The 13,894-nt window shown below is 35.3% G+C and overlaps 1 pseudogene; it reads right to left on the bottom strand.

Moving 5' to 3' along the window:
• Window positions 1-2,282: 2,282 nt before the first annotated feature.
• The window catches only part of LOC101591638, a 36,705-nt pseudogene continuing 25,093 nt past the window's right edge, over window positions 2,283-13,894 (bottom strand).

Raw genomic sequence — 13,894 nt, 5'->3', positions numbered from 1 at the left:
CTGGCATGTGGTGCTGGGGGATTGAACCGCGGTCCCTGATGCCTTGCCAAGCTTGTTCCAAGTAGGTGCTTTAGACCACTGAGCCATCTCTCCAGCCCCATATTTATTTTAATATACTTGGTTATTACAGAGTCACACTACACAGCTCGGACTCAGTGATCCTCCTGTTTACAGCCTCCCTAGCACTAGGGTTACAGGCATGCACCACCACACCCAGACTCTGAGGTTTGCTCAGGGTGCACGGGGGGCAGGGTTGGCGCTGCATGTGGTGCCAGGGATGAACCCTGGTCCCTACACTTGCCTAAGCTTGCCTAAGCAGGCACTTTAATCTGCTGAGCTATCTCCCCCGTCCCATAGTAGATTTTAGATGTATAGCAGTTATTAACAACATATACAATGCTATGTTGCAGATATCTAGATTTTTTTCTATCATACATAATAGAAATTTTATGTTTAGTGAACAGAAGCTCCCAATTTTTTTGCTACCCAAGTAAGCAAGACCCACCTTCCTGTTTTCATGTGTTGGATTGTTTTATTTTATTTTTTGCTTTAAACAATTTATTTAACTGAAATGAACTTACATTTGTTTCTGAAGTGACTTCCATTTATTTTAATACGTCTTTTCCCCATGATGATTTACAGGATCTTCAAGCCCATATAAATATTTTATAAATATTTGAATATTTGGCTATACATCTGCACAATACCTCAGCAATATCTTTCAGCAAGGAAAACACTGAAGAATAAAGACTAGACACAATTACTAGGTACAGTGAAAATCTGCTGCAAGTATTTCTGAGATAAGAAGGCACCATATATCTGAGAAATATGTATCTTTCAACTAAGAAAACTGACCTTACAACACAAGATGTTTTTATTTTTACATAGGACCTAGAACACTTAAACTGCCAATTAGGTACTGAATGGCAGAGCAACATCCCCAGTTTATGCCATGAATTCATAGGGAATAGGTTCCAACAACTCGGGTTCCCTTTCCATTGGTCCTCACCTAGTGCGCTTCTCTGGGAGGGGCAGGCTGGCACTTCATTTGAACTCATGTACCTTTCTCTTTGGCTTCCTTCTTTTTCTGATCATTTTCAGGAAGCTATCACCACTTTTTGAGTGTTTAATATGCTCAATATGCACATTAATCCTCTTGGCAAGTATTTTGCCCTTAACTTGCTTGTTTACAACAATACTAACAGCATGCTGGGTAATGTAGACTCTTTACGTTTTGCCATAGTAACATTTGTGAGGCATTCCTTTTTGCACAGTACCCATTTCCTTGATGTGTACAATATCACCCTTTTTGTAGATTCGCATGTATGTTGCCAAAGGAGCAACTCATGTTTTCTAAAAGACCTGGAAAACATATACTGGGTTTCCATCCTCTTGCCCTTTGCGTTAGTCATTTTGGCAAGTTACTGGAAGATGGTGGTTATGGCCAAAAGGAAGAGTTTTGATTATTTTAAATATATAAGAACAATCATGCAATGTTTGTCAAATTTTTCCATCTGTAATTGGCTTCACTTGTCATCAAGGCATGTTCATGTTGTAGCATGTGCTAGAGGTGATGTTAGTTTGGGGCTGTGGGGGCCTAGAACTTTTCTTCTGGGTGTTTCTATAATAGTATTTCTAGAAAGGATTGAAATGTGAATTGTTATACTGATTAAAACCAAGTGTGTCCCCCTTCACCCCCCATTGGCTAGGTCTCAGCCAATTATTTGGAGACCTAAATAAAATAAAATGACTAAGAAGAAATTCTTACTGCTTGGGTACACAGGAGCATGGGTATTTTGCTCTTACCTTCAGACTTGAACTGAAAAATGGACATCTCTTGGTTTTTGAGCCTGATGAATTTCAGACTGAAGTTTATATCATTGGCTCTCCTGACTTGCAAGCCTTCAGATTTAAAATAGATCTTTTAGTTTTCTAGATCTATAATTTCCTGACTGCAAATCAGATATTAGAATTTCTCAACCTCTAATATACCATGAGCCAATAATTTACAATAAATATTTTTGGTTCTGTTTCTGTGGAGAACACTCCCTACTAAAAGAAGATTTCTTGTTTTCTATGACTAAATAATATTTTATTGTATGTATATGTCATATTTTCTTCATCTATTCATTTATAGACATTTAGCTTGCTTCAACATGTTGGGTATTATAAATAGTGGTATGATAAACATGGGAGTACTGATATTTCTTCAAGTTTCTGATTATGATTCTTTTTTTTTTGAAGATTCTGGAAGATTTTAATCAATTTAACACTATTATACATTAAAGAAAGAAATTTTCCAGAAGCCTTTCTTCAGAAAGCTCGTAGGTTTTATATTTACATAGTAGTATTACAATTTTGAATGTTAATCTATGATACAATAATGTTGCTTCAGAAAACATAAAAAATATATTATTTTTCATGGCCATGCTCCCATTTTCGATGAAAGCGCACTTGTCCCAACTGACTCTAGGCCGCGACCTCGGTGAGGTGCCCGTCAGCCCCACAAACCCGGAAGGCTCCTCGTCTCTCAGGTCTGAGTCGCCCTCGACGCCTTCGACGACTGACTTCTTCCCTTTGCAGCAGGACACAATTAACCCAATCACGAAGACCCCGAGAAAGGCCCAGTTCCCAAAATAGTACACAGCACTGAAGAACCAGAACTTACGAAGGAAGAGGCACGTCCGGGTAACCGTGCGCTGATCTTCAGGGGCACCGGCATCGCATCTCTTTGGCACATAAAGGGTTGAATTGCTTTTACGGTCTCCAGTAGTTGCATTGCCGTCCACCAAGTAATTTTGGCTTCCATATATAACGTGCTGTGGAGCAAGGCTATAAATCATGTAGCTGGTGTGAAGGACAATCAACAGAAGTATCATGCAGAGAAATAAGAGGGCCTGGGGCCTAGTTCTGCCTCTTCTGATTTTATACAGTGGAATCCGAAAGAACCACATGCCAATATTTCGAATTCTGTCTGTAGTACAGGCAAAAGCATATTCAGTGGATTACTCAGGTTAGCTCCAAAAATTATGAAACCAGAATCGATTCCAGCTGAATGGAGGGCTTTACCTAAACTTGACAGGAAAAGAGATAATACAAACAGCAATGCGACTAAGATGAAAAATACTCCCCAAATGATCTTCAAGGGACGCAGAGCGCCACAAAATTCTGTCCACCAGCTGTTCTCAATGAATTCTAAGTGCCTCTCTCTTTTCTTAAGTGTCCGTAACCCTTCTTCAAATTGCTTTAAGGCGCGTTTATTCTTGCTGGCAAAGGCCGGCCGTCTTTGCTCTTGGATTTGATCGCTTGATGTGCTGCTCCACGTCCTCAATGTCTTCAGTGTTTTCTAAACGTTCGTACGCAGCACTTCTAGTGCCTCTCATCAGATTTAAAGGTAATGCAGACATACCATAGGCCGTGTACGTTATTGCTGCCAACATCCCGATCAGGGTGAGCGAGCTGATGGAGAAGGACAGCGCGGCCAGCCCATCGTGCATTTGCTGGTGTCATCCTCCTCCTTTTCTTCGTAGTAGGAGTAGACGAAGGGGATCCGGAGGAACACACAGAACAGTGTAACAGAATACAGAGCTTAAATGTACCATTTTGAATTTTCATGTAAGAAACCAAAAATATATCCACTGGCAGAAGGGCAGACGTGATGAGTGCAACTGTTAGAGAGAAGATTGCCGTTACAGTGGACACAACTTCGCTCTCCCTCTGGCTTTGGTATTTACGCACACAGATCCAGCAGAGCGCCAACATGGCCAGCAGGAGGAGGCCGAAGATGCTCCAGCCGATCCCCAGCTCGGCCGAGGCTGCGCCTGCGGTCTTCTCTGCTGCCGCCACCGTCGCCGCTGCCACCCTCTTGGCTTCCGGTCGGGCGGGGCCGGACCTGGGCTAGCTGATTATGATTCTTTTGAATAAATATCTAGATGTAAAGTTCCTGGACCATATGGCACTACTATTTTTAATTTTTGAGGACTCTCCCTACTGTTTTCCATACCATCTGAAGCAATTTACATATCCTATCAAAGGGGTGCACAAGGGTTCCAATTTATACACATCCTAATCAACACTTGTTATTTCCTATTTCAAATTCTAAATGGATAATGACCATACTATCAAGTATGAGGTGATATTACCTTATGATTTTAATATGAACTTCCCTAATAATTAATGATGTTGAGGATTTGTTCACATACCTGTTGACATTCATGAGTCTATTCTGAAAAATGTCTATTCAAGTTCTTTGCCCATTTTTCATTATTTGTCCTCATCTCTTCATCTTTTTTACAAATTGAGTCTTAAGAGTTCCTTGTATATTTTGTATACTAAACATTTATCAGACATATGTTTTGCAAATATTTTCTCCATTTTTAAAAATTTAATTAAGTTTATTGGTAAAATTTAGGTATAGATAATGACCACATTCAATATAGGTACTTTATCCTTATACACAGCTTGATTCTTTTCTTCCCCTTCCCCTAACCGCTGTTCCTTCCCTTTTCCCCTTCTCATTCACAAAGCTCAGTATTCATTTTATCCTTCCTTTTTCATTTTTCCTTCTTTCCTCTCTCCCCTGCCTAGCTCCTTTTTCCTTTTGAATAATTTCTTCCTATTTCACTATATCTACAGTGCATTTTGGTTTACAGTTTTAGTTTCTCACATCAGAGAGATAATGCAATATTTACACATGTGTCTAATATTTCACATTATTATGGTCATAAAACCCATCCATTTAGTTATAAATGTCTCAATTTTATCCTTCTTTAGGACTGAGTAATATTCTATTGTATAAAAGGCCATATTTTTCTTATCTATTCATCAGTAGATGGGCATTTGTCTTTTTACACTTTTGTTTCCTTTCCTATGCTAACCAAGGGCTTTTATTTTGACATAGTCCTATTTTTCCTGGTTTTGTTTTTGTTGCCTGTCCTTTTGGTGTCATATCCAGGAAATCACAGGTTACACCAATGCCATGAGTCATTTGCCTTGTGTTTTTTCTCTAGAAATTTTCCACTTTCAGGTCTTACGCTTTAGTCTTTAATCCATTTTAAGAAAATGTTTTGTATATATGTAGTATCAAATTTGATTCTTTTGCATGTAGATACTTAGTTATTCCAACATAACTTTTTGAAACTTCTGGGAAGATGGTGGAGCTGTAAGAAGCAACAAATCACCTATCTGAGATTTGAAATCCAGACATGGGAAAATAACAATTTGAGAAAGAAAAGGAGGGAGGTTGGATTCCCAGGGTCAGGGAGAATCTCAAGGGAAATTTGGAGCCAACAGAGAAAGCAAAGAGACAGACCACAGTGCATAAAAAGGAGCTGGCACACTATACTTTGTCCTAGCTCCTGGCTCAAGGTATGAGAGAAAAGAAAGAAATCCACAGAGACACAGTGAGGGCTGGAGAATCCAGAGGCCTCCAGGGAGAAATGCACCAATGGAATGGAGCAATGGAGGCTGTGTGCTGCAACAGCTAGTGAGTGAGTCCATCCCAAGCATCTTTTTTATACCCTGAAGAGAGTCCCTGGCAAGATGTCATTTTAGGGAAGAGCTGGCTGAACCTGTGATTTGGGCAGCCCTTGGTTAGCATCATTTCAGGGCTACCAAGGTTGAAATCCCACAATGACTGGATAAAGGACAACTAGAAGAGAGGTCTCGCATCAAGAGAGGAGCCAAGATCAATCCAGCAAGAGACACCCAGAGTGTTGTAAACTGAGAATCTCAGGCCCTTAACTTCACAATCAGAGGCCAGAATCAGCCTGAACTTCTCTAGAATTAAAAGCAATAGAATGAACACCCCACCTGACCTACTGCGAGATTATCCCATACCCTGCCCTAAATCTACTGCAGGCTTTCTCAGATCATCCACATGGACTTGAGCTCTGTGTGCATACTTTGTCTATCAGTCATAGCAGATACACACCCTGAATTGGACACTACTATAAAACTATGAGTCCCAGAAGACAATCACAGGCTTGAAATTGTAGGCAGATCTCTCTTTCTCTTTTTTAAATTTTGCTTTTCCTTTGTTTTTTTTTCCCTTGCTTGTTTTAGTGGTTTCGTGTTTTTATTGTTTTGTTTTGTTCTTTTTATGTGCATGTGTGTGGCACTGGGGCTCGAACTCGTTATGTTGTGCTTGCCTGGCAGATGCTTATGCTGCTGAGCTATATCTCCAAGCCTGTATTGCTTTGTTCTTGTTTTTGTTTTTATATCTTTCTTTCCCTCTTGTCTTCCTTACCAGTTTTCCCTGGCTTGGGTGATCTTCTTTTGTCCTTCAGCCTTGGTTGTAATCCCTTTCTCTTCTTTTATTTATTTATTTTTTCCTCTTATCGCTTTTAAATTTTCTCCACTGAAGATGAAAGAGGTGCTTTATTTTTTTTTTTTTTTTTTTTTTTTTTTTGAGCAGGGATTGAACTCAGCATCTTGCACTTGCCAGGCAGGTGCTATACTCCCAACCTGAAAATAGCTGCATTGAGCTATGTTTACTATATAGAACTTTTTGATTTGTTTTAGATTTTGTTATATAATTCTAAATCTTATACCTGTGGTTAAAAATGGAAAATTAAAACTTATCACTGTTTCTCATTTTCTAGGCGATACTTGATTTTATTGTTATTATTGATTATACTATTTTAACCAAGGTGATATAGTTTTGATCACTTATTCTTCCTTGTATTCCAATGCAGAGATTTTCCTGGACATCAAAAATAATGCCATAGTCCAGTACTAAAGAGCTGGGTACTAGGCCAAATAGGTAATGACCTCTCAACCTTAAATTGAAGAGGCAGAATATTAGGACAGATGCAAAAGCCAAAAGTCAGATATGCCTAGCAGAAATCTCTGAAAAGTAGTCATATGCTAAAGAGGTCCTGTTATTAGGAATAAAGCTATCAAAAATAAAAAAGAATAAAGCTACCTATCATAAGCAATGTACAAGCATCAATTCAGAAAACAAATAAAAAATGACAAAACATGGAAGCAAGGTAAAATCACAGACCTCCAATTTGCCCAAGGCAAGTCCAAATGCAATTGAGGTGGAAGAAATAAGTTACCCAGCTGAACTTTCCAAAGTGTAGCAGTGAAAGTAACAAGACAGATGAATAAATTTCTAGAAAAAAAATCAAGTAATGACACAAACTACAGAGATAATGGCCATAATGAAGGACATGGTTAGTTAATCTACAGTAGAAAGAGATAAAAATAAGGGAAGTTTAGGAAATTTATAGAAACCATAAATGCCCAACACAGGAAAGAATGGATTACATAAAACCTATTCACACAGATATCCAGGAGATTAAGTTTCCATTGAGAGTATAAGAAACAGAATCAAACAGTGTGAACATAGACTACCCTCTCTATGAGACAGATTGTGGTTAATGAACATGAAATGAAAGACTTTTTAAAAATAGCAAGGGAGGGGCTGGGGAGATGGCTCAGTAGAATAAGTGCTCCCCTGGCAAGCACAAGGATCTGAGTTCAATCCCCAGTTCTGACAAAAATAAAAAATAAAAAAATAGCAAGAGACTATGAAAAATCAATTCAACAGCTGTTAAGTGATGTAAATAATAATACAAGATTAATCAGAATCAATGAAAAATCAGAAGATAGTGCCAAGGACACAAAATCCTGTTCACAGAAGTAATAGCACAAAACTTTCCAAAAACAGAAAAAGAATTTTACACACAGATAAGTGAGGCATATGAAATGGTAATTGACTTTGAACAGAAAAAACTTACCCCAATGCATATAATAGTTAAGATTCCAGAAAGGCAACACAAGAACAAAGTATTAAAAGTCATTTGAGAAAAGAAACAAATCACCTGTGAAGGAAAACCCATGAGAATTGGAGCAGACTTTTCAACACAAACCCTTAAGTCAAGGAGCGCTTACAGTAAAGAATTTCAAGTCCTGAAAGAAAGCCTCCAAACTAGATTGATGTACCCTGCAAATTCATCTTTCAAAATTTATGGATAAATAATCTATTTCCATGATAAAGAGCACCAAAACAACTTTTCAAAGACACAGTCCTTGTACCATTGTGGATTTTCAGCAGTCGTGAAGAAGATCAATGGGACATATTTATGGACCTTTACATCTGGAATCCATATTCTATTCCATTGTACTGAGTGGTTTTTTTTCATGTAAGTGCCATTATATTGATTATTGTAGCTTTGTAATATCTTTTTGAAGAGAGTACAAATTAGAATTAAAACAGAAAAAATTACAGGTGATACAAAATTTCACTTAACAAATTAATAAGAGTTTCATAGTATTTTGTAATATGTACTGCTGTCCTTTGAAATTGGATAATGAGAGGTTTCCAGCTTTCCCTTACTTAAGATTGCTTTAGACTGAGGGGCAATTTCTGCTTGCATATGAATATTACTGTTCTTTTTTAATTTATGGAAAACTACTACTGGGATTTTGATAGTGATTGAACAGATTACATAGGACACTTGGATAATATGGGACATTTTAATACTATAAGTCTTCAGATTCCAATATACAAAGTGCAATGTTCATGTGTGTTCTTTAATATCTTTCAATGATGTTTTGTCATTTTATTATACAATCCTCTGGTTGGTGCAATCTTGACTATTTGGTCAAGTTTATCTCCGAAAAGATTTTTTCCTTTCAATAGCATTACTGAGGGGAATGTTTCCTTAAAATGCTTTTTGCATGATTTGTTGTTAGCATAGAAAGTCAAATGAAATTTGTATGTTGATTTTGTTTCCAGTAATTTTACTAAATTCTTTTAGCTATAACAGAATTTTTAAGTCCTCCAGGTTTTCTACATATAAGTCATGTCATATACAGAGAGTTTCACTTGTTTCACTAATTTGATGATTTTTATCATTTTTTCCATGGGCTGATTTCTCTGCTTAAGACTTCAAGTGTAAAAAAAGTAAAAAATTAGGAATCTATTGCCTAAAGGAAAAGTAAGTTTTTGATTTTTCACTGGTGAATATAGTGCTAACTATATATTTTTCATATACAATCTTTAATATACTGAATTAATTTTTTCTATTCCTAGTTTATTAATTTTTACAGGAAAGGTGTTGAATTTTCCCAAATTCAATTTTATCTGTCAATATAACCATGTCATTTTTATTCCTGATTCTGCTAATCCCACATTCATTGCCATTTTTATATTAACTTATTCTTGTTTCCCAAAGTTACAATCAACTTGACTATGATGTATGGTTTTTAATGTATTATTGAATTTTTTTGCTATTTTTAGTGATGATTTTTTCATTTATATTCATCAAGGATATTGGCCTATGGATTTTCTGTCATGCTTTTTACTGTTTCTTTATCAGAATGATTCTCATAAAATGAGTTTGGAAGTATTTCCCCTATTAAATTTATTTGGAACAGTTTGAGAAGTTTGGGTATTAGTTTTATTTGCCATGATTCACACTGAAGCCAACTAATATTGAGCTTTTCCCTTTTGGGAAGCCTGTAATTATTGATTAATTCTTCTTAATAATTAAATGTCTGTGAATAGTTTTATTTCTTCATATTAAGACTTAGTAGGTTATATGTTTCTAGGAATGTAACAATTTGTTTTAGGTTATCCAATTCATTCACATGAAATGGTCAAAAACAACTCTGTTTTGTTAATTTTTTATTTTCTATTCTCAATTGTATTTATTTCCAGTTTGTTCTTTATTATTTCCTTCAGTATTTCAATTAGTTTGGGTTGCTATGACAAAATGATGTATGTAGAATAATAGTCTATAAACAAAATGTATTTCTTACAGTTCCAGATGTTACGAAACCCAAGGTCAAGATGCCAGCAGATGCAGTATCTGATAAAGACCTATTTCCTAGCTCCTCTGTGTCCTCTCACTGCAAGACACATGACTGAAGGAAAGAAATATTTTTGAGTCCTTCGTAGTGAAGGCAAGAATTGTGTTCTCTGCACTCACGGTCTCCCAAAGGCCCCATCTCTAAACACCACCACATTGGTGATCACACTTTAACACACAATTTTGGGGAGACTCAAACACTTTAACAATGAGAATTCTTTGCCAAGTTGGGATTTAGTTTATTCTTTCTCTAATGTCTTAAAGTGTGTAGTTCAGTTATTTTAGCTCTTTTTCCATTTCTGATATAGAAATTAATTTGAAATTCCTTCTCAGTACTATTTTTACTATTATATAAACTTTGTAAGTTCTTTTTGTGGTATGTTTGTCTTGGAAAATTTTTGAATTTCTATTCTGTTCTTTGTTCCATTGATTGTAGAAAAATGTGTTTATAATATTCCGAATATTTGTAAATTTTCCGTTTTTTTGTTTATCTTTCATAAGTTGATAACAATTTAACTTTTTTTTTTTTTTTTTTTTTTTTTTTGAACCAGGGATTGAACTCAGGCCTTTGCTTGCCAGGGAAGCGCTTACTCCCCTGAGCCATCTCTCCAGCCTCAACAATTTAATTTTAACAGCACACAAAAACTATAATTTTTGTTCTTTCCTTATAACTTATATGATCGATTTTACTCATGTCACAAATTACATTTTTTTACCTTGCTTGCCAACTATCATATTTTTGTGTTAGTTTTTGTTGTGTTTTATGTGCAAAATATCTTCTAGAGTGTTGTGTGTTCAAGGTGGAGCTTTCAGAAGGTGATCAATAGGATCAAAGGGGTGCTATACTCATCAGTGGATTAATTTGAATGTTCTGTGGGAAGTCAGCCTGGTTGGAGGAGACAAGTTACTGGGACTGTGACCTAGAAAGGCATGCTCCTGTCCCTGCTCCCACCCCTGCTTTCTGACTGCCATGGGCTTAGTGGACTTCTTCCATTATGCCGTTCTATCATGCTATCTCTGTCTGGGAGCCGACTCATTATTGACTGAACCGTCTGCAACCACAAGGAAAAATAAATTGTGCACATCATGTATTTTGAGTTAGTGAGAAGGAAAGAATACAATCTTTCTTTCTTCTTTCTCTCTCTCTTTCTTTCTTTCTTTCTTTCTTTCTTTCTTTCAATAAGATCTCACTGTATAATTCTGGCTGACCTCTAACCCACTATGCAGCCTAGTCTTCCAATGCAGCAATTCCACTGCCTCAGCCTCTTGACTGCTAGGATTGTAGGCAAGTGTCCTCATGACTGGCCTCAGAGATCCTTTAACAATATTAGTTTCCTTGAAGATTTCTTCTTCTTCTTCACCAAGATATATGAATAGGTGCAACCACTTTGAAAAGTTTCTCATTCTAGGTACAAGAGGAAAGAACACAAAAATATTTGAAGGACTGTTGAGCAATAGTGGATTTTTTTGAGATATTTTCCAATGTATACAAAATTTAAGTTGGCAGTGTTTCATCAAAAACAAAAACAAAAAAAAAATGTTTCAGTAGACTTTGCATTTTTTCTTTAGAACCTCAAAACTTCACTGATTACCTAACTTTGGTGATACATTTCTTGATATTTAGCTATTGAAAAACATTTTAAGACTTTTGCCCAATATGTTTATTTTTTAAAAAGCACATATGGTGGGAAATTAAACTACATTATCATATAATGGTCAAGTAATGGCATTCACAAAGAACATATGTAATAACCCAAATGTGAAAACATTACTATTGCACAGTACAGGAAAAAATAGTATGGATATTGAAATGACTGGTCATATACTAATTAAGTTATTTATATAGCATAAGAATAAATCCTGCCATTAAGATAAATATTTCTTATTTTTCTTGCTTTAATGCAGAGTAATTAGTGAAGACTCATTTCAATACAGCTGAGTTCTCAAATTCAATAACATTTCTCTTCTTGCACAAAACAAATTTTAAATATAATTTACTCCATTTTTAACGTGCATTGTGAGTACTAGTAGTTGGGCTTTTGTCAGGGTCTCTTTTTTCATAAAAGAAGAAAATCTTCCTATTTTATAGCAGTAAATAAGAGCTCTTGAGATGTGGATTCCAGGGCTCACTGGAGTCAACTGATTGCTCAGTTCTCATTCAGAAGCCTCATCCTGGGTGACATAAATGTATGAAAATTCCAATATGTTCTCAAACTTTGAGGTTACATTAAAGATAAAAAATAAAAGTGATGATGTTCTAGAAGGTACTTATTAGTTAGGAAGTCTTTAAATTTGTAGAACACATTAAAGCATAAAAATGATAAATTTGGTCTCAGCCAGATAACTCCAAGGAAAACATTCTTCTAGTACATAGTTTTGTTGCGAACATTCATCTTCATTTCAGTCAATTCCACTGGTTGATTTTAAACTTCATGTAACGGCACTGTTAGATACAGTAAAAGTAACAATAAAAATAATAATTATAATAAATGCTTGCTTGGAGGAAAATTTCAGTTTCTTCAAGAGCTTGATTTCACCTTGTCTCATGGAGTTAAATAACAGTAATTACTTTTGTTGGTTTCTATTTGGAATGTTTTTGCTTTGTACTACATCAGCTCATTTATCAAATTGAGCTGCCAGTAAGTAATAGTTTGGGGGCTGCAGAGAGCTGTTGTTTCTGATTCTCTCCACTGAGCTCTATAGAATAAATGGAATATCCCCTTGGCAAAGTATTTCTCCAACCTCACAGTGTTCAGGGCTATTTTTATTCATATATATTGAAAATACATTAACTTTTATAATGGTAATATGACAATACTCTGTGTATTTAAATTTAAGAGAGTGGGGAGTCTATATGCTGTGCTTGCCTAGTCCACAATAACTGGTAATTTTTAAATAATTGAGAATTAAGTATTCATCAGTTACTGTACTTTTTGATACCAATGGATGAGATATACTAATATTTTTCAAATTTTTTCTAACTTAGACTTTAAGCCAATGAATATTGGCTTAAACTTGTGACATTAAACTAGTTGTATCTTTGGTCTAGTTGACCTATTGAAGAAAATGCAGAAAGATTATCTAGAATGAGTTTATTACAGTGAAATAAATTTAACAGACAGATAAAATCATGAAATATGCACAGTGCAATTAATAAAAGAAATATTGTTAAACTACCTTGCATGTGCATGCAGTATTCTAGAAATTTAAAAATCTCTTTTCATCGCTCGCTGCATTTGCTCATCACAGCACCATAAGACATTACTCAGGCTTCAAATAAAAAAATCAGCTTTAAGTCATGTAAAAATTAAACATTATATTTTATAAGCTATCTTTAGGTATAATTTATATACCACACAGTTTACCTATCTTAAACGCAAAATTCAATGTTTTAGTAAATTTATAGTTATAAAAACACCACATCCCCATTTTAGTTTACATTTATCACCCCCTAAGGAGACCATGTGCCCTTATTCAGTCATTGATTTTTTTCTAGTTTAATTTAAATTTTGGCAGCAAAAACAAAAGCATGAACAAAAATAAGAAACAAAGACAGAAACAGGGCAACACACAATACAAATGTTAGATTTTCAAGACAAGGATAGCTGATTAACAATGGTTGATATATTATCTACTTTTGCTGTCAAATCTGTTGCTCAAATTAACAAATATAGTTATGTAAGATCAAACATATGACTATTACCACTTACTTTCAAGAAATCTTAAATTTTGTTCTTCTCTCTCTTTTTTATTTTTATACCTTTTTAGAAATTTTATTTTACTTTTTTTATTGTCTAGTCTTACTTTTTTCCATAATTTGATTGAGAAACAAATAGCAATGAGATAGTTTCAAAACAAATTAGTAGGACAGTTTCAATAATTAACACATTGCATACATTCTTCCTAAAGGTTATTTGCTGAACAAGATGCGGACATGATATTGTATTTACAAACACTATTAGAACAAATACCTCTATTCATTAAGAGAATAAAAATTTTATTTTGAAAAAAGTATAACTGATTATGACTAGTGTCAGTCATTGCTTTTTATTACATCAGCTTTCAAATCATAA

Source organism: Octodon degus, unplaced genomic scaffold (assembly GCF_000260255.1).
Source record: "Octodon degus isolate 3935 unplaced genomic scaffold, OctDeg1.0 scaffold00038, whole genome shotgun sequence".
Taxonomy (NCBI): Eukaryota; Metazoa; Chordata; class Mammalia; order Rodentia; family Octodontidae; genus Octodon; species Octodon degus.
The sequence above is the reverse complement of the archived record's forward strand: the minus strand, read 5'-3'. Positions and strand labels throughout refer to the sequence as shown.